This window comes from Callospermophilus lateralis, chromosome 5, assembly GCF_048772815.1.
Source record: "Callospermophilus lateralis isolate mCalLat2 chromosome 5, mCalLat2.hap1, whole genome shotgun sequence".
Taxonomy (NCBI): Eukaryota; Metazoa; Chordata; class Mammalia; order Rodentia; family Sciuridae; genus Callospermophilus; species Callospermophilus lateralis.
This window is the reverse complement of record NC_135309.1, coordinates 151,030,175-151,054,031: the sequence shown is the minus strand read 5'-3', so window position 1 is coordinate 151,054,031 and position 23,857 is coordinate 151,030,175. Positions and strand designations below refer to the sequence as shown.

Genomic DNA, 23,857 nt, shown 5'->3' with positions numbered 1-23,857 from the left:
GATGCAAAGAATGATAGCATTTATAGAGTTAACTTTTCATTCCACTGCTTTCTAAGCAAAGAATCCAGCTGAGATTCTACTCTTTCCTTGGCCTGTAAGCTTTACAGCTTGTGTTCAGAAGTGTTGGTTTCCGAACTGCATTTGACTTACCGCTGTTTCCAGCAGGATATAATAGCCACCATTTTCTCTACCCCAAAACTGTCAATTCCAGCTTCTTTGAAAATTAAGATTCTTTTCATTTCCTTCATACCTTGAAAATGTAGCATTTAAAATTCATTAAATGCCTTGTATTATTTTCACTTTGGAAATCATCAAAGAAAACTTTGTGGGATTTTTAACTTTAAGGACAGGTTCTAAAACAATGAAACCTAGTTAAGGGAATTAACATTTGTGGAGTAATTAATACATACTATGTTCTCTGCTAGGTATTTTCTCATACATTGCCTCATTTAATATCTATAACAGTCCTATGAATTATATATGATACATTTTTAAAAATCTTTTGTTTTATTTATTTATTTTTATGTGGTGCTGAGGATCAAACCCACTGCCTCATATGTGCTAGGCAAGCACTCTACCACTGAGTCCCAATCCCAACCCCACGATACCTACTTTTTACATAAAGGAACATTGGTTTAAATAATTGTGAAATTGATAAATACAAAAGTGGAGTTGACACCTTTATTTCATGGACTGGAGAAACATGTACATTTTTATAATTGAATTTTTAGTAGGCTTTATTTTTTAGAACAGTCTTTGGTTTCCAGGAAAATGAGCAGAAAACCATTTCTACGTACCCCTCTTCTGCCTTTGCCACCCCACAGTTTCTCCTTCTGTTAGCATCTTTCATTAGTGTGAATATTTCTGTTATAATTGATAAACCCATCAGAATACATTAACATTAGCAAAAGTCTATACTTAAAATGGTTCACTTGTTGCCTTGTGTAGTTCTATGAGTTTTTGAGAAATGAATAATGTTCCATATCTACTATTCCAATATCATACAGAATAGTTTACTGCTCTCAAAATGCCCTGTGTTTCAATTGTTCATTCTTCTCTCCCTACTTTGAGCACCTGGCACCCACTGAACTTTTACTCTCTGCAGTTTCCATAAGGGAATACAATTGGAATCACACAGTATGGATCTTTTTCATATTGACCTCTTAGCAATATGCATTTAAATTTCCTACATATATTTTCATAGCTTGATAACTTATTTCCTTTTATCTCTGAATAATACTTCATTGTCTGAATTTATGTAATTTATTGGGGGGCATCATGGTTGCTTCCAATTTGGGGTAATTAAGAATAAAACTACTGTAAATATTTGTGTGCAAGTTTTTGTGTGGACAAGTTTTTAATTACTCTGGAAAAGAACCATGGAGTATCACTGCTGAATCATATGGTAAATGTATGTGTAGCTTTGTGAGAAACTGCCTTCCAGAGTGGTTATGCCTTTCTTCCTTCCCATCCTTAATGAGTAAGTGTTCCTGTGCTCTCCATCCTTACTATTATTTCTTGTAGTCAATATTTTAGACTTTGGCCATTCTGATTTATGTGCTTTCTCATTGTTAATTTAGTTTGCAATTCCCTACTGATGTCTGAGGTTGAGCATCTTTTCACCTTTCTCTTTGCCATTTGGACATCTTCTTTGAGGATGTCCAGATCTTTTGCCTATTTTACAATCAAATTATTTGTTTTCTTACTGAATTTTAAAAATCCTTTGTATATTTTTGGACAATAGTCTTTTATCAGATGTCTTTTGCAGGCATTTTCTCCCAACCTGTGGCTTGTCTTTTCACTTCAACAAAAGAGTCCTTCAAATAGCAGATGTCTTTAATGTTAATAAATTTCTACTTATCATTTTTCTTACATAAATTGTGCTTTGATATTGAATCGAAAAATACATCATAAAATCCAAGGTTTAGATTCTTTCTTGTTTTCTTCTAGAAGTTTTATAGTTTTGCATTTTACATTCAGCTGTTATGATCCATTTTGAGTTAACATTTGTGAAAGCTGAAAAGTTTGTCTAGATTCATGTTTATTTTTGCATGTGGATGTATAGTTGTTCAGCACACTTTTAAAATACTGGGTAAGTGTCATATTGTTTGCAAGGTGATTATCTATGTATCATTTTAAATGTTACAGAAGACAACTGGTTCTACCTATGAGTTGGTTTCTCTGGAAATCTCCAAGTATCTTTTCCCTCTTTATCCTTTTATATCTGGAAAGGAACAGACAATGATAATTTGGATTAAAGGTACTTAATTGGTCATTAAGTGGATTGAATTAGGGCTCAAATAAAAAAGAGAAATCAAATATGTCTATTTGTATTCCCTTTTTCCTATTTCCTTTTAATACCATGATATTTTTTCACATTTTTTGAAGGCAATATAATACGGGCCGTATTCATTTTGGAGGCACACATCCTTAACACCCAGGCATCAGCAAACATTCTTTTTTTTTTTTATTTTATTTTTTTATTGGTTATTCAAAACATTACAAAGATTTCAGAATCACATCGGTTACACATCCACATTTTTACATAATACCATAATAGTAACTGTTGTATTCTGCTACCTTAATCTCTTGGACTCTTCTATTTCTCTAAGCCCTTTCAAGAGTGGTAACATCAGAGATTTAATTAGATGATTTGATACACTAAAAGTTGGACTCTTTGCTACTTTCACTGAAAGCAACTAAGGCCACTCAAGGCTAGATAAAGCATTCTACTGTAAAAAATCAGTGCAAGGCTGGGGATGTGGCTCAAGCGGCAGCGCGCTAAAAAAAAGATAAATATTAAAAAATTCTCTCTCTCTCTCTCTGTGTAAAAAAAATATGAAAAATAAATATTAAAAAATTATCTCTCTCTCTCTCTCTTTAAAAAAAAAAAAAATCAGTGCAATTCTCCAGAGCTTTCCATTGGTATTTAGAACTAAGTATCCTGATAGAATAAAATGCAACATTTTTCTTGCTTTGTTTTCACCTAAAAGTGAGGCATTAATGATTGAAAGTATGATTCAACAATTTCTGGAATACCTGGACAAATTTCATAATGACTTCTACATTGCATATTGGCATATTTAACAGGTAACATGTTTATAACTCTTCATTTTATTAGAATTTAAGCATGAAATTAAAACTGGCAGTTTAGTTCATGTTAGATGCTCCATAAACTAAAATGAAATTCAAATTGCTTTTGCTGGTTTGCATAAACATCCAAATAGATAGATTATATTCATAGAGGCTTTTCATAATTTAAAAGAAGAGTGTACATTTTGATTTTAAAACACATAGTAATCAAAATATTGTATGTAAGCTTGCTGATTTCAGAGCACTGCTATGCATACAATTCTATTAATTTAAAGAGCTACCTAATAAATGAATGGGTCATGTTTTTTTCCGTACAAAGAAATACTTCAGGCTATACCCTGATTCCCTTTTGGTTTAATGATTCATTCCTCAAAGAATTGTTGAACATTTATTATACACCAGGGAATATACTAAGTGATGAGAGAACACAGATGAGTGGGAAAGTAGTCTATCCTAGGATTTATGGGCTACAGAGATGACCTTTGAGTATGATGCCAAAGAAGGTCTGTTTCTGTGCTTTCAACATTTAAAATGTGTGCATCTTAATTGTGAAACAAGGTCCATTTTATGTGCAACTTGAGAAAGGTTTAATAAAACACACCTGATATGGCTTACAGTCTCTGCTGGTTTCAAAAATAAACCTTCAAAATAAATCTTTTAAAAATAGACACAAGAAGTTCTGTGGGTCAGTGCAGCCAGCTATGCGCTTTTTTTTTTTTTTTAGATCGGTGCTGTTATTAAAGGGCCCTGGACCATGGGTAACTACAATTTGGATCTGGTAGAAATGGTTAGGTGAAAGTTGTAACTTCTGGTGTATCAAAAGAAACTTAGGCTCTGATGAAAGTAGGAAGAGATCATGAATGTGGATGGGATGAAATTGGCCAATTTGCTTCACTTCTTTTAGCTTTTAAACCTTTTCATGATTATTTCAATAATTGGTTTTTCTCCCAATTAACACAAGCTTGACTTTTCCTTAATCTACAGCTTAAAGAGCTAATGTTAGAAAGAACTGTACATCTTTTCTGTATGGACGATCCAAACAATGAATGACGGTGTTCAAATTGAAGAGGATGTGGTATTCCCTGCAGATATAAATATCATTCAGTGGAGGAAAGGAAGGGAAAAAGGAAACTTCTTCAGGAATGCTGTGTGGGTGCTATGAGAACACAAATTAAAAAGAGAATCTGAAACATAACACCTAAGAACTTATTATATGGAATCTTTTGCATTGTTCGCCACCATACGAGTACAATTAGGATCTACATCTGCTGTCTGTTTTAATTAATTCTTTATTTACTTGTGACCAAAAAATGTGCAAGTCAGTTCAACTAATGCTAAACTCAAGAGAAAAGGGACATGACATAACTCAAGTAGAAGAGCCTGGAAAGTGCAGACAATTAGAGGAGCCAAGGAAAAATACTGGCAATTGTTTAAAAATAGGAACAAACAGCAGTAAATGGAAGAAACGTCACTCAAGGGAAGAACTATGTGGACACCCAACACTCCTGTGCAGCTGCTCTGGTTTCTTTTCAAAATGTGAGCCAAGAAAATAACTCTGGGAGCTATTCTTGACTTTAAATGGGGACTATAACTCCGGCAATTTATGGGGATACTCAGTGTTGATCACCACTGCTAGAAAAATTCAAAGAAGCTAGAGACTTAACAATTCCAGATGCTAAAATTGGCACAAATGTTTTCATATCAGAATTATGCCATACCTAAAAGATAAACATGGCAGATTGTTTTTCTGTTTTTCTTTGTGTAATTCATAACTTTAATTTTAAATCTTTCGTACAACAACTGAATTTTATCTTGAGAGGTGTGTGGACAATTTATTATCTTCATTTTTTATTGGATACAGTATTTTATTTTGTTTTCATTTTTTAAAATTTATTTTAATTAGGTATATATGGCAGCAGAATGCATTTTGATTCATTGTACACAATTGCAACACAACTATACATTTCTATGGTTGCACACAATATATTGTTGCACTATATGTGCAGTCATACATGTATTTAGGGTAATGATGTCCATCTCATTCCACCATCTTTCCTGCCCCCTCTCTACCCCTCCCTACCCTTTGCCCCGTCAAACTTCTTCCATTTTTTCCGTGTCCCCCTCAATATGAATCAGCATCCACTTATCAGAGAGAACATTTGGCCTTTGGTTTTCTGGGATTGGCTTACTTCACTTAGCATGATATTCTCCAACACCATCCATTTACCTGCAAATGCCATAATTTGTTCTCTTTTAATGCTGAGTAATATTCCATTGTGTATACATACCACAGTTTCTTTATCCATTCATATATTGAAGGGTATCTAGGTTGCTTCCACAGCTTAACTATTGTGAACTGAACTGCTATAAATATTGATGTGGCTGTATTACTATCATATGCTGTTTTTAAGTTCTTTGGGTACAGACCAAGGAGTGGGATAGCTGGGTCAAATGCTGGATCCATTCCAAGTTTTCTAAGGAATATCCATACTGCTTTCCAGAATGGTTGTACCAATTTGCAGTCCTGCCAGCAATGTATGAGTGTGCCTTTTCCCCCACATCCTCGCCAATATTTATTGTTGTCTGTATTCTTGATAACTGCCATTCTGACTGGTGTGAGATGAAAACTTAAGAGTACTTTTGATTTGCATTTTTCTAATCACTAGAAATGTTGAACATTTTTTCATATATTTGTTGGTTGAATGTGTATCTTCTTCTGAGAAGTGTCTGTTCAGCTTCTTAGCCCATTTATTGATTGGGTTGTTTGCTTTTTTTGGTGTTAAGTTTTTTGAGTTCTTTATATATATTATCTCATTTTTAATTTTCATTTTTTTGTCTAAAATATGAACTTGATTTGCAGGTAGAAGACCCCTTCTATTGTTTGCTTATTATTGGCAATTGATCCTATAATATATAAAAGATAAAATAGAATAGGGAGTGTTGTGTGTTTAGAGAAAGAGAACTGATCGTAATGAAATGGGTTCAGAGATGAATTTTGGTCTTGCTGCTTTTCCTCATTAAAAATATTTATTTTTTCACTTCTCCCAAAAGTGTACAATAACGAGAGTACCATGGATAAATGAATGAAATAAATGAAAATAAAATTTGCTTTCTTAAGTTACCAGGTAGAAATAAACAGGATAATTCTATTCCCCAAGCAAAATGTTCATACTGTAGAATATCAGAAACCAACAGTGAGATACACTGAAGCTTCTGTATTGTAACATCTCTTGGGAAATCATTTCATTAAATAGCATAGTTGTACTTTTCACTTTCCTCCTTCCTTGACTTCTAAAAGGAACCTTTCCTGGGTTCATATTCTGGCTCTACAATTTATTAGCTGTGTGTGTTGCTTAATTTCTCTCTATTTTATTCATCTGTTATAACATCATAACAATGTTTTGCTGTGTTGTGAATCTTGTGTATCTAGTGCATTGTGTAACACAACTGGCACTCAGAAATTGCCAGTTATTCATTATCTCATTACCCCTGTATTACAGCTACAAGTCTTATTGACATCTTGACATTCCATATAAAATTGGCCAACAGTTTTTCTTCCTTTTCTTTCTTTCTTTTTTTTTTTTTTTTTGGTCCATTTCTATGCATTTATTTGTTAATACACAATTATTGTATGTATACATATGAAAATGTTTTTCAGTTTTTAAAGAAACAAATCCAAATGTACAGAATAATTTCAGTTGCCTATTATAAACATGTGTTCATCTGGCAAATTTTCATATAAATGCATAGCCATATTATATATTAATATAAATACTATATTTCTGACTCAAATAAAATCTATATTCAATTTCTAGGCCAATTAACATATATATTGATAGATCACAAAATAATAAATTGATCCATAATATAAAATTTTGCAGTATTTGAGAGTCCACACTTTTAAATTAAACCCTAGTTCATAGGTTAGTATATAACTTAATTAGAATAACAACGTGCTTCAATGTATTTTTTCAAAGTTTAGTGTTTTTGTTTTAAATTATTGACTTTTTGCTTTATAGAAAATTGACTATTTTTAAAAATTAGTACAATCTACTCATATCATTTCACATAGTTCCTAGAGTTAGTGAATAATGTATTTGTTTTTTTCACAGTTATATTGATTATCAATTTGAAATTTTCCTTCTTACTTGTATGGTTATGTTCTGTTTTATTCCAGATATATGCCCCATTACTCCAAAACATTTTTAAATGAACCATCATCTTTTCTAAATATTGTTTCCTAAAATATTGAGAAATATAATCATGTATGTATGAATATGACACCTGTTTATTAACCATCAAGTAAGTTAAAATAGCACTTTTTATATATTATAGTTTATAATGTTTGAGGTTTTCATAGTTGCCAACAGTTTTTCTTTAACTCCAACTGTTACCTCTATTATAAAATCAAATGATATTTGAACTAAAAATATTTTTATAGATTATCTACTCCAACCTTCAATAGTCTTATATTCTTCAGCAGGGTTTAAGTACGCTGGTTAATTTAATACCCCTATCCTCTCCCGTTATATATGGAAATAAGTCCAGAGGGGTAACATGACCTGTTGAGGTTACATAGGTGCTGACAGATAGGGTTAGCTCCAGGTCACAGAGCTCTTGTTTCAGTGTTTCATCCTATATTCCCTGATACCTCCCTACAGATGTGTTTCTAATTCAGAAAGCTAAAAAGTTTCTTCTCAGTGAAAGAAACAATCTGTGAGGTGAATAAAGATCCTACATCTTGGGAGCAAATCTTTACCCCTCACACATCAGATAGAGCACTAATCTCTAAAAAAGGCTAAACACCAAAATAATAATAATAATAACCCAATCAATAAGTGGGCCAAGGACCTGAACAGACACTTCTCAGAAGATGATATACAATCAATCAACAAATATATGAAAAAATCTTCATCATTGCTAGCAATTAGAAAAACCAAATCAAAACCACTCTAAGATTTTATCTCACTCCAGTCAGAATGGCAGGTATTAAGAATATAAACAACAATAAGTGTTAGCGAGGATGTGAGGAAAAGGTACACTCATACACTGCTGGTGGGACTGCAAATTGGTGAAGCCAATATGGAAAGCAGTATGGAGATTTCTTGAAAAATTGAGAATGGAACCACCATTTGACCCAGCTATCCCTCTCCTTGGTCTATACCCAAAGGAATTAAAAACAGAATACTAAGGGACACAGCCACATCAATATTTACAGCAGCACAATTCACAATAGCTAACCTGTGGAACCAACCTAGATGCCCTTCAATAGATGAATGGATTAAAAAATGTGGCATATATACACAATGGAATATTACTCAGTAATAAAAGAGAATAAAATCATGGCACTTACAGATAAATTGATGGAGTTAGAGAAGATAATGCTAAGTGAACTTAGTCAATTCCAAAAAAAAAAAAAAACAAATGCTGAATGTTTTCTCTGATATAAGGAGGCTGATTTGTAGTAGTATAGGGATGGGGAGCATGGGAGGAATAGATGAATTCTAGATAGGGCAGAGGAGTTGGAGGGAAAGGGAGCGGGCATAGGGTTAGAAATGATGGTGGAATGTGATAGACATTATTATCCAAAGTACATGTATGAAGACACAAATTGGTGTGACTATACTTTGTATACAACCAGAGATATGAAAAATTATGCTCTATATGTGTAACAAGAATTGTAATGCATTCTGCTGTCACATATAAATTTTAAAAAATTAAAAATTGAGTATTAGAATTTATTCTTCTCGCATAACTGAAACTTTACACCTATTTTTAAAAAACTCCTCATTAACCTCTATTCTATTCCCTGGTGACCAACTTCCTACTGTTTCTATGTGAGTGACTACTTTATATACCTCAGATCAAACAGTTCTGTGTGAGGTACTTCACTTAGCATAATGCCCTCCATATTCACTCATGCTGGCATGTAGGGCAGAATTTCCTTCTTTTTAAGCTGAATAATAGTTCATTGAATGTATATTTATTCCACTTCTTTTTTTGCAGGGAGCATGCGGTTACTGGGAATTGAACTCAGGGGCACACGACCACTGAGCCAAATTATTAACCCTTTTTTTGTATTTTATTTAGAGAGAGGGTCTTGCTGAGTTGCTTAGTGCCTCACTTTTGCTGAGGCTGGCTTTCAACTAGATGTCCTCCTACCTCAGCCTTCCAAGCAGCTGGGATTACAGGCATGTGCCACTGTACCTGGCTGATTCCATTTCTTAAAATACATTCATCCATCAATGGACATTTAGTTTGTTTCCAAATCTTTGGCTATTATTTTTATTTCAGTTATTTTGGATACATACTCAGAAGTGAATACATAAGACAGTCCCACTTTTAGTTCTTTGAAAGACATCCAGATGGCCTTTTATTTTTTACAACAGCTACACAAATTGACATTCCCAACAAAAGAGTCAAAAATTCTCCACATCCACACAAATGGAAACCTTGTGAATTTTTTTTTGTTTTGATTTTTGATAATAGTCATTTTAACAGGTATAAGGCAACACCTTATTGTGGATTTGATTTGCGTTTCTCTAATGGTAAGTGATATTGAGCATCCTTTTATACACCTGTTAACAGGCCATTTGTATTTTTCTTTGCAGAAATATCCATTCTGTTCTTTTGCCCATTTTTCCAAAGTACATCCTATTTTAACACATTTATTGTATATTTAATGGGGTTCAATGAGCCAGTTCCATGCATTCATACAGCATGCATGATCACATCTAACCAGGCACCCTTTCCGATCCCTAGCAATCATTATTCTACTTTCAGGTCAACATTATTTAGTTTCAACATACAAGATAGAATATGTGGTACTTGTCTTTATGTGTCTCACTTATTTCACTTATGATAATGTCCTACAGTTCCATTGGTTTTTCTGCAAATGACAGGATTTCACTTTTCTTTATGGCTGAATACTACTACTTTGTATATATATACCATATTTTCTTTACCCATTCATTTATGACTTGATGGGCACCTAGGCTGGTTTCATATCTTAGCTGTTGTGAATAGTGCTACAATAGATATGGGCATTTGGGTATCTCTTGGTATGCTGATTTCATTTCCTTAGGATATACACACCAGAAGTGGGGTTGCTGAACCATATGGTAGTTCTACTTTAGTTTTTTTTAGAAACTTCCATATTGTGCTCCATAGAAGCTGTCGTAATTTATATTTCTACCAACAGTCTACAACCATTCTCTTCTCCACACCTTTGCCAGAATTTTTTATTGCCTTTGACTATAGCCAATCTACCTAAGATGAGTATTATCTCATTATAGTTTTGATTTATATTTTCCCATTTTTTAATTATTTGGTATTTTCCTGTTAAGTTATAGGAGATCCTTATAATCTTTGAATATTTATCCTAGTACGATGCATAAATTGTAAATATTTTCTCTCCTTCCATGGGTTGCCTTTACACTCTTGTTTTCTTTGATGTGTGGAAACTTTGTAGTTTGATGTATTTCTATTTATATATTTTTTCTTTAATATTTTGTACTTTTGGTGTTATCTCCAAAAAACAATTGTCCATACCAATATCATGAACCTTTTCCTCTATGTGTTCCTTCAGGGATTTTATAATTTCAGATCTTATATCTAAATCTTTTGTTTGTTTGCTTGTTTTGTTTTGTTTTGATACCAGTGATTGAACCCAAGGACACTTAACCACTGAGTAACATCTCCAGTTCTTTTTATGTTTTTATTTTGGGACAAGGTCTCACTAAGTTGCTTTCAGCCTCACTAAGTTGCTGAGGCTTACTTCAAACCTGTGATCCTCCTACCTCAGCCTCCTGAACCTCTGAGATTACTGGAGTACTCCCTGTGGCTGTAATTGATGGTTCCTGGTGCAGTGCATGTCTCTAGGGAACATTCAGAGGAGGGAACACTCTACTGGCACATGTGGTCATGGTGCACACAGCCACGGAGGGTGGAACTGGTGGACCAGTAGCAGCATAGAGGAGGAACAGGGCAGGAAACACATGCCCTGGGGCCCCTGTGACTCTGGCTGGTGAGGGCAGCAGCAGTGGAAGATATAAAGCATGGAACTCGTACGTAAAGGCTCAGCAGTGGCTCAGGACCAACGGCAGGCTGACAGTGTAATGTTCACAGTGTACTGCAACATCACCGACTTTGGGAATTGGGGAAGAGACAATGCAAGTACCTTCTCTGAAGCATAGCTATAGGGTGCTGTGCTTCTAGGTAGCTCCCCTTTCTGTGCTCTAAACCTACATGGCCTACTAAGTAGGGTTGCTGCACTCATGGTGACAGGGCACAACTGGACTCTTATTCTCCTTGTCTGCTCAGCTAAGGAACTGTGATTGCAGTTATCTGTGTGCTTTGTTCCACACTAAATACCACTATCTCAGGTCTTAATATCTTTCAGGGGTCCCACTTATCCCTTGTTAGATTCTAGTGTCATTCGCCTCAAAATACAGCTTTTTTTTTTTGTTATTTTAGATTGTTTTTAATTTTTAATTAGTGCATTACAGTTTATATATAAGTGGAATTCACTGTAATATGTTCATACTTGCACATGATACTTTGGTTAATTTCATTCAAGATGCAGGTATTTATGTTCTGGTTCTTCTCTGTGGAGGAGATAGCAAATAACTGGCATCTCATGTTCAGTCGTCTTGCCTGAAACCTGAGTTTATTTGTTGAGATGTCCAAAATATCTTACAAATTACCAGCTTTACCTATTGCTCTTTTCCAAAGTGAGAATCCCAAAGAGAAAAGGCAAGTTTATAAGGAAGCCCCAGGATAAAATCTTCAGTAAAATCAGGTTATCTAGTATTTCTGTGTTCATAAACTTACTGTGCTTGCAAACTTTGCTCTATTTTGTCTAGGCTGGTGAACAGTAAGGGATAACCTAGGTTTTAGAAGGACAATCTAGACTTTCTAATCTTTCATGCATTAAATAAAAACCTTATTGAGAATCTATCTTCCAAATCTAATTTAAAAGCACCTGGAAGCTGGGCATTGTGGTGTACTCCTGAAATCCCAGCAGCTTGGGAGGCTGAGGCAGGAGGATTGTAGGTTCAAAGCCAGCCTCAGCAAAAGTGAGGCATTAAGCAACTCAGTGAGACCCTGTCTCTAAATAAAATATACAAAAAGGGTTGTGGATGTGGCTCAGTGGCTGAATGCCCACATTCAATCCCCAGTACCCCCAAAAGACAAAAAATGCACCTGGAAGCCAGACATAGTGATGCACATCTGTAATTCCAGTGACTCAGGAGACAGAGGCAGCAGGATCACAAGTTCAAAGCCAGCTTTAAAAACTTGTCAAAGCCCTGAGCAACTTAATGAGACTGTCTCAAAACAAAACATAAAAAGGGCTCGAGATGTAGCTCAGTGGTTAAGTACCCCTGGGTTTAATCCCTGGTACCAATAAATAAATAAATAAATAACACTCGAGAATAAAGCATTAAGACATATTCCCTTTCTACCTTCCACACACATGCACACACACACACACACACACACACACACAGAAAGAGAGAGAGAGAGAGAGAGAGAGAGAGAGAGAGACTTCCTTCCCCATATGCACATTTAACAAGAAAACTTTTCCACCTAAGCTAACTACTTCTCCTCTCTTGGTCAGTCTCACTTCCAGCCTAAATTGAGCTTCATCTCTCTTCTCTGAATGGAACATTACCCAATATTCGACTAAATGTGCCTCTGACCAAATTTGTTCATGTTATTATAGAAATATTTTCAGTGACCTTTCTTTCCCTCATCCGCTATTTGGCTTTTAAAATCTCAGACAGTGTCACTTAATTAGATGAAACTACTACAATATTATTATGAAGTCAATTGGCCTGTGGTGTTTGCCATCTCAAAACATTTTGGGCTATAGAGACAAACTTTAAGCAAAAGTAGGGGAAAGGGTGTATAATTTTACAAGTGAAGGTGGACCAAAAATGTAAGTATAGATAACCCTCGTCTACAGCAGTGTTTAGCATGTTAAATAGAGTTATTATTTCCTATCTGGGGACCCCAGGCTAACTAAGATTACTCAATGACTCCTGTGACATAGTCTTTACATTTAGTTGGAGCTTTGAGTTTTCTGAAAGCAGAGACTGTGAGGGATCTTGGTTTTACAAGCATATAGCAGGACTCCTACTATATATAAGATACCACTTTATATAAGATACCACTGATTCAAATTAACTATTATTTCACATACCACTGAGAAAGGAAAAAACGGTACCAACTGAACCAATGATTTTACTCCTGGTGAAAGAGATCTATGCAGCAGATTTTCATTCATTGCTCATATCAAATGAAGTACATTGGTTAAAATACTCCTAAGACATCATCACATCCAGATGCCATACACTAGAATCAGAAATGCTAGAATATGGGAAAGATGTACACTTCAGCCTCTACAGAAAAGGAGAAATGGTGTTCAACGTCTTAAACACACAACATTAGTTCTGTGACTTTCCAACTACTGTGCGTTCCTACCATTCAACTTGAAACTCCATGAAGACAGTGACTCTGCTTTTCATATTACTATTCTCAGTTTATAGCTGAGTTAGAGTTCTAGACATGTTAGTTGCAAATTGACGAAATTAATAAGTGATCATGGAGTGCCAGCCATATATGTAAGAGAAGCCTGAGAAATATATAAGTGAGAATTTAGCAGGTGAATTTTTTTCCTTCAGTCACATGTGTTCTTAATACAAGACATGTGTTCTTGACAGTTTCAGGAAGCAAGAAGTAACAAAGCCACCTCTAAGCTATAATAGTAAAAGGGGAAAAGTGAAAGCTATTTAATTGAGATAGAAAGACTCATAAGCCAACTTAATGTATTAACTATTGTAAAACTGCAGGTTGAATTGATATCAACATTTCAAAGTAAAGTTCTGTTTTTTTTTAACTCTGCCCTAATTTGGGAATGAGAATATACATAAAAAGTAAACACAAACAAAATTTTCACATGCGATAGCATGTAAAAATTATTTGAGTCATATCTGTGTGTACGTATGTATAGATGCTTGATATTTTTGTTTAAAAGGCACAATTGTAATTTATTTTATATAGAACAACACTTTTAGGTAATGTTAAAAGTAAAGTTTATAACACAAAGAAGACAAATCAGTGGGATTGATGGTTTGGCATTTAGTAAAAAGTTAAGTTACATGACATCAAAGACTTAGTCTTTTTCTTGATTATACCCCTAGCACTGACTAACAAATGGTAAATGATCAATATATTGGTTAAGTGAATTAGTAAGTTTTTTTGTTTTTCTTTTTTTTTTTTTTTTTTTGTTTTGGTACTAGGGGTTGAACCCAGAGCCACATTCTAACCCTTTTTGTATTTTTTTTTATTTTGAGACAGAGCCTCACTAAGCTACTTAGGGCCTTGAAAAATTATTGAGGGTGACATTGAACTCGCAATCCTCCTGTCTCAGGCTTCAGAACCACTGGAATTATAGGCATGTGCCACAGTGCCCAGCAATTAGTAAGTTTTGACTATACTGAAATCTTTTTCACTAGTCCTACACTGATTTAAAAAAAAAAAAAAAAAAAACAAAAAACCAGTAGCAGAATCCCAGTGATCACTGCTTGGTGGCTTATTAAGTCTTAATTTGCTTCCTAATTCTGCTGCTAGTTCATACTCAGGCTAATTACACACCATTCATGGACCTAAATGTCCTCATCTGGAAGAGAGTTGGATCCTAAGTAGTCTCTTGGTGTCCTAAATCCCATTACTGGGCTGATGAATTTATCCCAAAGCTCCTATAGGTGTTGGTTTCTAATAGCTCATAGTGGACTCCTTTCTCTTTAGACTTGCTTCTAGATAAATGGGAGCCATTTGCCTGGGAACGTTTCCCTATTGCTCAGGAATGTCACACACTAACTTACACTGGTACACAGAAGTCATGTGCCTCCACTCAAAGTGAAAAAAATTTTCTTGCCAAAGTCATGCTCTAGAGCTACCTGTGAGATCAAAATGAAGGTAGATTTAGCAGTGATTAGATTCATGACATATTTTTGTCTCCTACCCTTTCTATCTTTTCTCATTCCAGCTTCTCCTGAGAATACTTCATCAGTAAATCACTTTCTCATCAATCCACCTCAGACTGTGCTTCTTGGGAACCCAGTCTAGAAAACCCAACCTAAAATATATATCATTAATTGGTCCTAAGAGCTTACTCCAAGGGTGGGTTGTTGATACTAGTTTCATACCAATTAACACGCTAGCCATAATGGTGGGTGAATTATTGCTGCTCATTGGCATGCCGGGTGTCAATCTAATCACTAAGACTTTCACCTATCATGAATTAGAGTGGACCACAGGTGGAATAGGACACACTTTTGAGAGATACAGAGAAAAGAATACAGGTATAGTGTACAGATATAGTAGCTATAAGGACTTTAGAATTGTTTGATGTTTCCCATCATTTCTCACATTTAATTCACCAGGGTAGACACAAGACTATCCAAGCATAACTCCAATGGCTATGCCAGATGTTGTGTATTTACCAGATGTGGTGTATTAACACAAATTCTACTATGTAAAATATACTTATTTTCTGGAAAAGAATGCTTTTCAGCTAAATAGCAGAGCAGATTTTATTTACACCTGGTGATGGTAGGAAAAGCCTGTGCTGGGTTCACTGGAGTGTTGTCTTGATATGTGGATACAAGCTGAAAATTAACCATTACTATGCATGGTCCACCCAGAGGTGGTCCTGAAAGAATGATGAGTCAAAATCCACCCCCCGACACACACATACTGGGAGGGACTTTGAGCAGTTCTTCTGGTCATCCACTTTGAGAGAACAAAGGAATAATCTATGGTAATAATAGAAATTGATTCATAAACATTATAAGTAGCTTATTTGCTTGGTTAGAACCAGAAAGGAGGAAGATTAGACTAGAGACAAGAAGGTCTCTGAATGAAGCATTTGGATGGAGTTGAATTCAACAGATAATGATCTGAGCATCAGAAGTTAGTACTCACAAGACAGCACCCACCATGAAGAGGGACCAAACAACACAATCGGAAGGATGACTTGGCCAGTAGGTGGCAGCCAGCATCTGTTCTTGTCAACTTGGTGCTTGTACAATGGACTTCAGAGCAGAGAAGCAATCCTAGTAGAGATGAAGGCCACATAGGGACCCAAAGATCATGGGTTTCCTCTCACAAAGGTTGACTGACCGCTGTTACCATTGATTGTCCAATATAATAGCAATAGACAGCAAAAATGACACTACAGCACTACCTTTTCAAGAAGCCAGTCATTTACTGGCGAGTTAATTACATTAAACATCTTCTGCACTACAAGGGGCAGTACTTTGGTCAGATTGTCAATCAACAGTTAGTCTCAGAACACACTGACCTCAACCAACAACATCCAGGAGCTCAGAATATTTGATCTAAAATTTCTAATTCTACATAGGATTACCACAAAGGGAAACTTTGTGGCAAAAGATGTGCAATGGTAGCATATAGCCATGAAATCTATTTGTTGATCCCACCATACTAGACCATGCTGGCTCAATAGGGTAGTTGAAAATCCTCTTGAGATTGAGGTGGAGCCCCAACTTGAATAAAACCCTATGTAAGGATGCAGTATGACCCTCATCCCTCAGGATGTGGTATATACCATAAACCAACAGACATTAAGTAATGCTGTGTTCTCAGTATAATGCAAAGTCTGGGAACTAAGAGGTCAATCAAGGAGTGCTCGTGAGCACCTCCCATGGGAGAACTAAATGACAAAGTTAACAGATTAACTTTGCAAGTTGATGGTAGCCACCATCTGTTCTTGCCAACTCAGCACTTGTGCAATGGGGTTGAAAACAGAGCAGCACTTGTAGTAGAAATAAAGGCCATGAAAGGACACAGAAGTCATGGGTTCCTTCTCATTAAGGCTTCTATACTGCTGCCATCATTGAAGTTCTCATATACTAGTAATAGGCTCACTTACCATACCTGCAGATGCTCACCTGGGGAACATCTTTTTTCCTCCTTGCTCCTGTTTTTAGGTTCAGTTCTCAAAAGGTGGATGCCTCTACTAGGAGACACAGGAAAAATGCTAATAAACCTCAACCTGTGACTGACTTCTGACCACTTTGGGATCCTCACAACAGAAGACCATCAGACAAAAATCAGACTCCATACTGGCAGGGATAAGTAGCCTGCTCATCACGAAGATGAAGAGATGCTTCTCTCTATTGCAAGTAGGTGATTCACTGGACTGTTCTGTGTAGTTCCATTGCCAATTTTATTATTAAGCAAGTTAGCAACCAGGGGCTCATATGCCACAAGACAAGTAAATTAGCCCAGAAGAAATGCTAGCTCCAAGGAAGGTCTAGAATGGGTGGGAAAGGAGATACAAAATGAGTGTTCAGGACCAACTGCTGCAGCAAGAGCTGTAGTTCTTCTAAATAACCCTCTTTTAAAATTTTTTTAATTTGTTTTAATCAGTTATACATGATAGTAGAATACACTTATATACTTTGATATATCATACATAAATGGGGTATATAATTTCTCATTTTTTTGATTGTACATGTTGTAGAATCACATTGGTTATGCAGTCATATGCCTCTTTATGTAAGTTTCCCCAGAATATTAGTGGTTCAGAGACATGGAAAGGTTGGGCCTGGATGGAAGTAAATTCAGAAGAAAATTGTCTGAACACAGACAGGCCAGTACTCTAGGGGGCCTAATTGTTGCTCTGCCCAGATCCATTTTACTAGGCTGGAACACTGGTCCTCTGGCTCTCACTCCTTCCCAGGTATCAGTGGCTAACTATTCTTTCTCTTCTTTTATCAGAACAACCATAGTCACTGAATTCAGCCTGAAGCTCATTCTGAGCTGGGACAAACTAGCAGAATTCAGGCTTCACAGCTTCCAGCTGAACCAGAGGAGTTCCAGCTGGTCTCCAACTGAGACCTCAGCCATGCTGCCAGCCTCATCCTGCCTAGCTTTCTGGTTCTTCTCATTCCCCTTCTGAAATCACTTCCCCAATAAGATTCCAGCTGTCTGGCTTTGCTTGTAGGAAACCCCATCTGTTGTGGGTAAGGTGTGGTGTCCCCCAAGAGCTCAAGTGTGAGACAAAGCAGGAAGGTTTGGAGGAGAAATGATTGGGTTATAGCCTTAACCTAATCAGCGAATTAATCCCTGATGGGATTAACTGGGTGTTAATTGAAGGTGGGTGTGGCTGGAGGCGGTGGTTCATGGGGGTGTGGCTATGGGGTATTTTGTATCTGGAACGTGGAGTCTCTCTCTCTGTGCTGCCTGATCATCATGTGAGCTGGTTCCCTCTGCCACACTCTTCTGCATGATGGAGCCTCTGAAACCCTAAGCCCTTAAATAAACTCCTCCTCTACAATTGTGCTGGTCAGGTCTTTAGTCACAGCAGCGAAAAAGCTGACTGAAACACCACCTGAGATAGGCACAAATGCATTGTTTGGTGGATGGTCCTTTCTTAGTCACAGGTGCCTTTCAAAAGGAAAACATTTCTCCAGGCTCTTGTTAACCAAAGTCGTTTATATTTTAATGAGAGATGCTCTGATATAAAAAGTACTTGTATATTCTTTATATGATTGTTCTAATAAAACTATAAAAGCAAAACAAGCATACTAATTAAACAAAGCAAAAAAAGTTTAATTTTCAACATTAAAGTTATGATGTGGCACAATTTTTTTTTTAGGCTACCTTGAAGATGATGAGTTTATAAACAGAAAGACATAGATAGCCCCAGGAGTTGTTCTATAATTACTCTGCTCTTGTATTTTAGCATCAACAATACAAATTCAGAGGATGCTCTTGTTGAAGTATGTTATACAAAATGTCATTAATAACTTCAAGACTATCTGCTCTCATTCAGCTAAAACCCAGTTTGCAAACAATTCTTTAATAGTAATTATAATAAGTTCTCCATCCATAACTCCCAAATTTGGTAACTTTTTAAAGCTTTCTTTCTTTCTTTTTTTTTTTTGCTGGGGGGGGGGAGTTGTTGTTATTTAGTTATATGTGACAGTAGAATATACTTTGACATATTTATACAAACATGGAATACATCTTTTATATATACTTTTTAGTTGTAGATAGACATAAAACCTTTCTTTTTTATTTATTTTTATGTGGTGCCGAGGATAGAACTCAGTGCCTTACACATGCTAGGCAAACACTCTACCACTGAGCCACAACTCCAGCCCATGGATCCCAGTCTTGATTATACATGATGTAGAGATTCACTGTGGTGTAATCCTATATGTAGATAGGAAAGTTAGGCCAGAATCATTCCACTGTGTTTCTATTCCTGTCCTCCCTCCCTTCCCTTCATTCTCCTTTGTCTAATCTGCTGAATTTCTATTCTTTCCCCCAACCTTGTTGAGTATTTGTCATCGACATATCAGAGAGAACATTTGACCTTTGTTTTATGGGGATTGACTTATTTCACTTAACATAATTCTCCAAATCCCTCGATTTACTGGCAAATGCCATAATTTCATTTCTCTTTATGACTGAATAATATTCCATGTGTATTTACATCACTTTCTTTATTCACTTATCTGTTGAAGGGCACTTAGATTGGTTCCACAGCTTAACTATTGTGAATTGAGATGCTATAAAATTGGTGTGCCTGTATCACTGTAGTGTGCTATTTTTAAGTCCTTTGAGTATAAACCAAGGATTGGGATAACCAGGTCAAATGGTAATTCCATTCCAAGTTTTCTAAGGAATCTCCGTACTGCTTTCCAGAGTGGTTGCACCAATTTGCAATCCCACCAGCAATGTATAAGTGTACCCTTTTCCCATATCCTCACCAACATTAGTTTTTACTTGTTTTCTTAAAAATTGCCATTCTGGCTAGTATGAGATAAAATCTCACTGTAATTTTAATTTGCATTTTTCTAATTGCTAGAAATGTTGAATATATTTTGATATATTTGTTAATGCAACGTATTTCTTTTTCTGTGAAGCATCTATTCAGTTCCTTAGCCATTTATTAATTGGGTGTTAAGTTTTTGAATTCTTTGTATATCCTGAAAATCAGTGCTCTATCTGAGGTATATATAGATGGCAAATATTTTCTCCCTTTCTGTGGCTCTTGTTTGCTTTGCTATGAAGAAGCTTTTTAGTTTGATATCATCCCATCAACTGACTTTTTATTTCACTTCTTGCATTTTATAAGTCTTGTTGAAAAAGTCGGTTCTAAGTCAACATGATGGAGAGTTGGGCTTATATTTTTATCTAGTAGATATAGGATTTCTTTTCTAATACCTAGGTTTTTGATCCACCTTGAGTTGAGTTTTGTGCAGGGTGAGATAGAGGGGTTAAATTTCATTCTGCTACATATGGATTTCCAATTTTTTGAGCACAATTTGTTGAAGGGGCTCTCTTTTCTCCAATGCATGTTTACAGCATCTTTTGTCTCGTATGAGATAACTGTGCTTATGTAGGATTGTCTCTGTGTCTTCTATTCTGTTCCCCTGGTCTTCGTGTCTGTTTTGGTACCAATACTATGCTGTTTTTGTTACTATAGCTTGTAGTATGATTTAAGGTCTGGCATTGTGATGCTTCCTGCTTCACTTTTCTTGCTAAGGATTGCTTTGGCCGTTTTGGATCTCTTACTTTTCCAAATGAATTTCATTATTTGTTTTCCTATTTCTATGAAGAACATTGTTAGAATTTTAACAAGAATTGCATTAAATCTGTATAGTGCTTTTGGTAGTATGGCTATTTTGATCATATTAATTCTGCCTGTCCAAGAACATGGGAGATTTTTCTGTCTTCTAAGGTCTTCTTCAATTTCTTTCTTTATATATGGTAAAAAGTACTATGGGTTTATTGAAATCTGTATCAAATGGTATCTAATCATAATTTTGTAGGGGTCAGAACAGAAATAATCTCCATCAGATATTTTTCCATCTCCATACTTAACTGCTAATTAATTGTAGGAATCTGATAAATGTACAAAACCAAATCCATGCAAGTTACGTGCTCACATTAGAAATAAGATTTAGAATAAGATGGTGCTGGCTGTGTTTAGTACATCAGTTCTGTGTTTCCATAAAGTCAATGCTCCTATTACTGTCAAATTTATCTTCTTGTAGCACATTAACTCACAGTGTGCACAATGGCATCATTTTAGATTTCTGTGCAAGTACTATCAGAAAAAAATATGATCACTGAAATTCTGTGGAGCATTCTCTCATGCGATCCTGAATATACTCATATCACACTAGATGTTATAAGCAAGATGAAAATAAATATTTAAAAATTTCTCACAAAAACTCAAATGCCCTGTGCTGGTATACTACACATGCTTCTCCCTCAGTGCATAGACTTTGTTTGGGGAAGGTTTGCACTAAAAGTTTTCTGAAATTTTTTCTACTCTAAAACTATATAAATTTTGCCAGTCTCTGACATTGCCATACATTGTGATGGTTCATGTCAAAAACAAACCCCCCAAATGGCTACCCGACTAACTTTTACCCACTTTCATATACTACCTTTTTCTCAACAATGAGTGAAAATAATTGCTGTTTCTTTCACAGTCAGCCTTGGTTTCTGGAGGCTTATATTCCATTGTATTTTAAGGTTTTCTTTTCTTTTCCATGTAGGAAGATTTTATGGATGAAACCCACTCATGGTTTGAAAGGGTAAAACATTTCTTCATTTAATAAAACCAAAAGAGCTTACTTTGAGTTAATTAAACATCAATGACAGCAATTCACATTAATTAATGAGAATATATAAATAAATCCTATCCATCTCGAGCAGCCCTGAGAAGGGATGACTGGGATGCAAATAATGTGGCTATTCTAACTTGATATTTGTGAAGAATGTTAATCAAATGCCTTTTAAATAAATGATTAATTAGCTCAAAGAATAGTAAAGCTGCCACTTAACAGGCAATTTCTCTATCTCTATACTGTCTACTCTGGAACACAAAAGTGAATTTGGACCAATATAGCATTGTGGAAATGAATTATGTATATTTTTTCTATTTCTTCATAGTAAAATTGGGTATAGCTATGAGTCACTGAATTTGCAATCCCTGGAAATTTTTTCCTTACCAAAATTATCTCTACATCAAATTTTGGTGTTTCATGCATTGACTATATCTAAACTATCATTTGTGGTTTTAGGACAGAACATTTATAAAAATAAAGCTGGTTCATAATGTTCTGAAAATACCTTTGGCATTCAAAGTCCATTTTTCCCCATAGCTAACTGAAAATTGGCATTATAAGATATGATTTGAAAGGGAAAAAATGGTCACAGTGTATGAAAAGACCTGTCCCCTTTGGGTCTGGCTGATAATAGTGATTGTGAGGTGGCACAAGACATTGCTATAAAATGATCTCAGTTATCCAGGATCTTCAAGGAATAAGAGATTCTGCATTAGAGCACTTTCTAACATGGAGAAATTCAGCTTTTCTGTTAGGGTTAAAGATGAACATATTTGTGGTTATGCAGACTTAATTTCCTTATTCCATCTCTACCACATCCTATCTGTGTAATTTTGTTGCTATCACCTACAAAGAAAGAATAAAATAATGACTTTCCCCAGGATGACAAATAGTTTATAAATAATTTAAAATTACTGCTTGGCACATGAAGAGTCAAAGACTATAGGCATCCTGCACATTTTACTTCCTCATTTCCGGGGGGTATATAACAAAAACGGTTCCAAGAGTAAAGTTTATAGGAACAATGCTTAAATTTAAAAAAGAAGAAAATTCTCAAACAACCTAGCACTGCAACTCAGGTGACCTTAGAAAAATAAGAAAAAGTTAAACCAGAAATTAACAGACAGAAGGAAATATCAAAGCTCAGAACAGAAATAAATGAAACAGGGTCCCTACAAATACAAGAGATCAACAAAACATAGAACTGATTTTTTTAAATAAAATTAATGAACTTTTATCCAAATGAAGAAGAAAGAAGACAGATACTTCAAAATTGGAGATGGGAAAAGGAGATATTAGAATTGATGTCATGGAAATATAAAGAATCATGAGACTATTATGAACAACTATATACCAATAAGTTGGATGGCCTAGAAGATCTTAGACATATACATCCTGCCAATAAGTCATAAAGAATAAATTTAAACAGACCAATAATGAGTAATAATATTGAATCAGTAATGTGTTTCCCATCAAAAGCCCAGGACCAGGTGGTTTCACTGCTGAATTTTATGAAACATCTGAAGAACTGAGACTAATTCTTCTCAAACTATTCAAAAAGAATTGGAGGGAATTTTTTCACACTTATTCTAGACAAACTATACATTCATTATATCTACCTTGTTCCAAACCCACTTTTGTACTAATTCTTCCTTGGAATTTCCCCTAAAAGAATGTCAAACTAAACACACAATTCATATTTTTTTGTGACTTTCCTAACTTGACTTCGCAGCATCGATGTTGGTGACCACTTCATTCTTAGAAAATTCTCTTGGTTTCCATGATAAAATAACATCTGTGTTTCTTCTAACTACTTTGGTTTTTCCATTGCCCTCTCTGCTCAACATTTAAATGTACATGATTTTCTCAGATCTATCCCCTCCCATCTATGAATTAGGATTCTTTGGTTTTTCAGTGTCTGAAAAATATATTAATTTTAATTAGCTTAAACCTATGAGGATGTTCATTATCTCAATACCAACGTATTCAACAATTGACAAAATGGTCAGAGCCTCTGGAAACACTGAAATCAAGATCTTGAATTATTTGGGGAATTACTCCTTACCTCTGTTCTCCTTCTG

General features: G+C 35.4%; 1 long non-coding RNA gene across 2 annotated transcripts in view; it reads left to right on the top strand.

Annotated features, from left to right (window-relative positions):
- The window catches only part of LOC143399496 (uncharacterized), an 87,137-nt gene extending 68,602 nt beyond the window's left edge, over positions 1-18,535 (top strand). For both annotated transcript variants that reach the window (XR_013091408.2, XR_013091409.2), the window contains exons 2-3: positions 17,112-17,306; positions 17,905-18,535. This is a non-coding gene — a long non-coding RNA (uncharacterized LOC143399496). The remainder of the gene's footprint in view (positions 1-17,111; positions 17,307-17,904) is intronic.
- Positions 18,536-23,857: the final 5,322 nt, after the last annotated feature.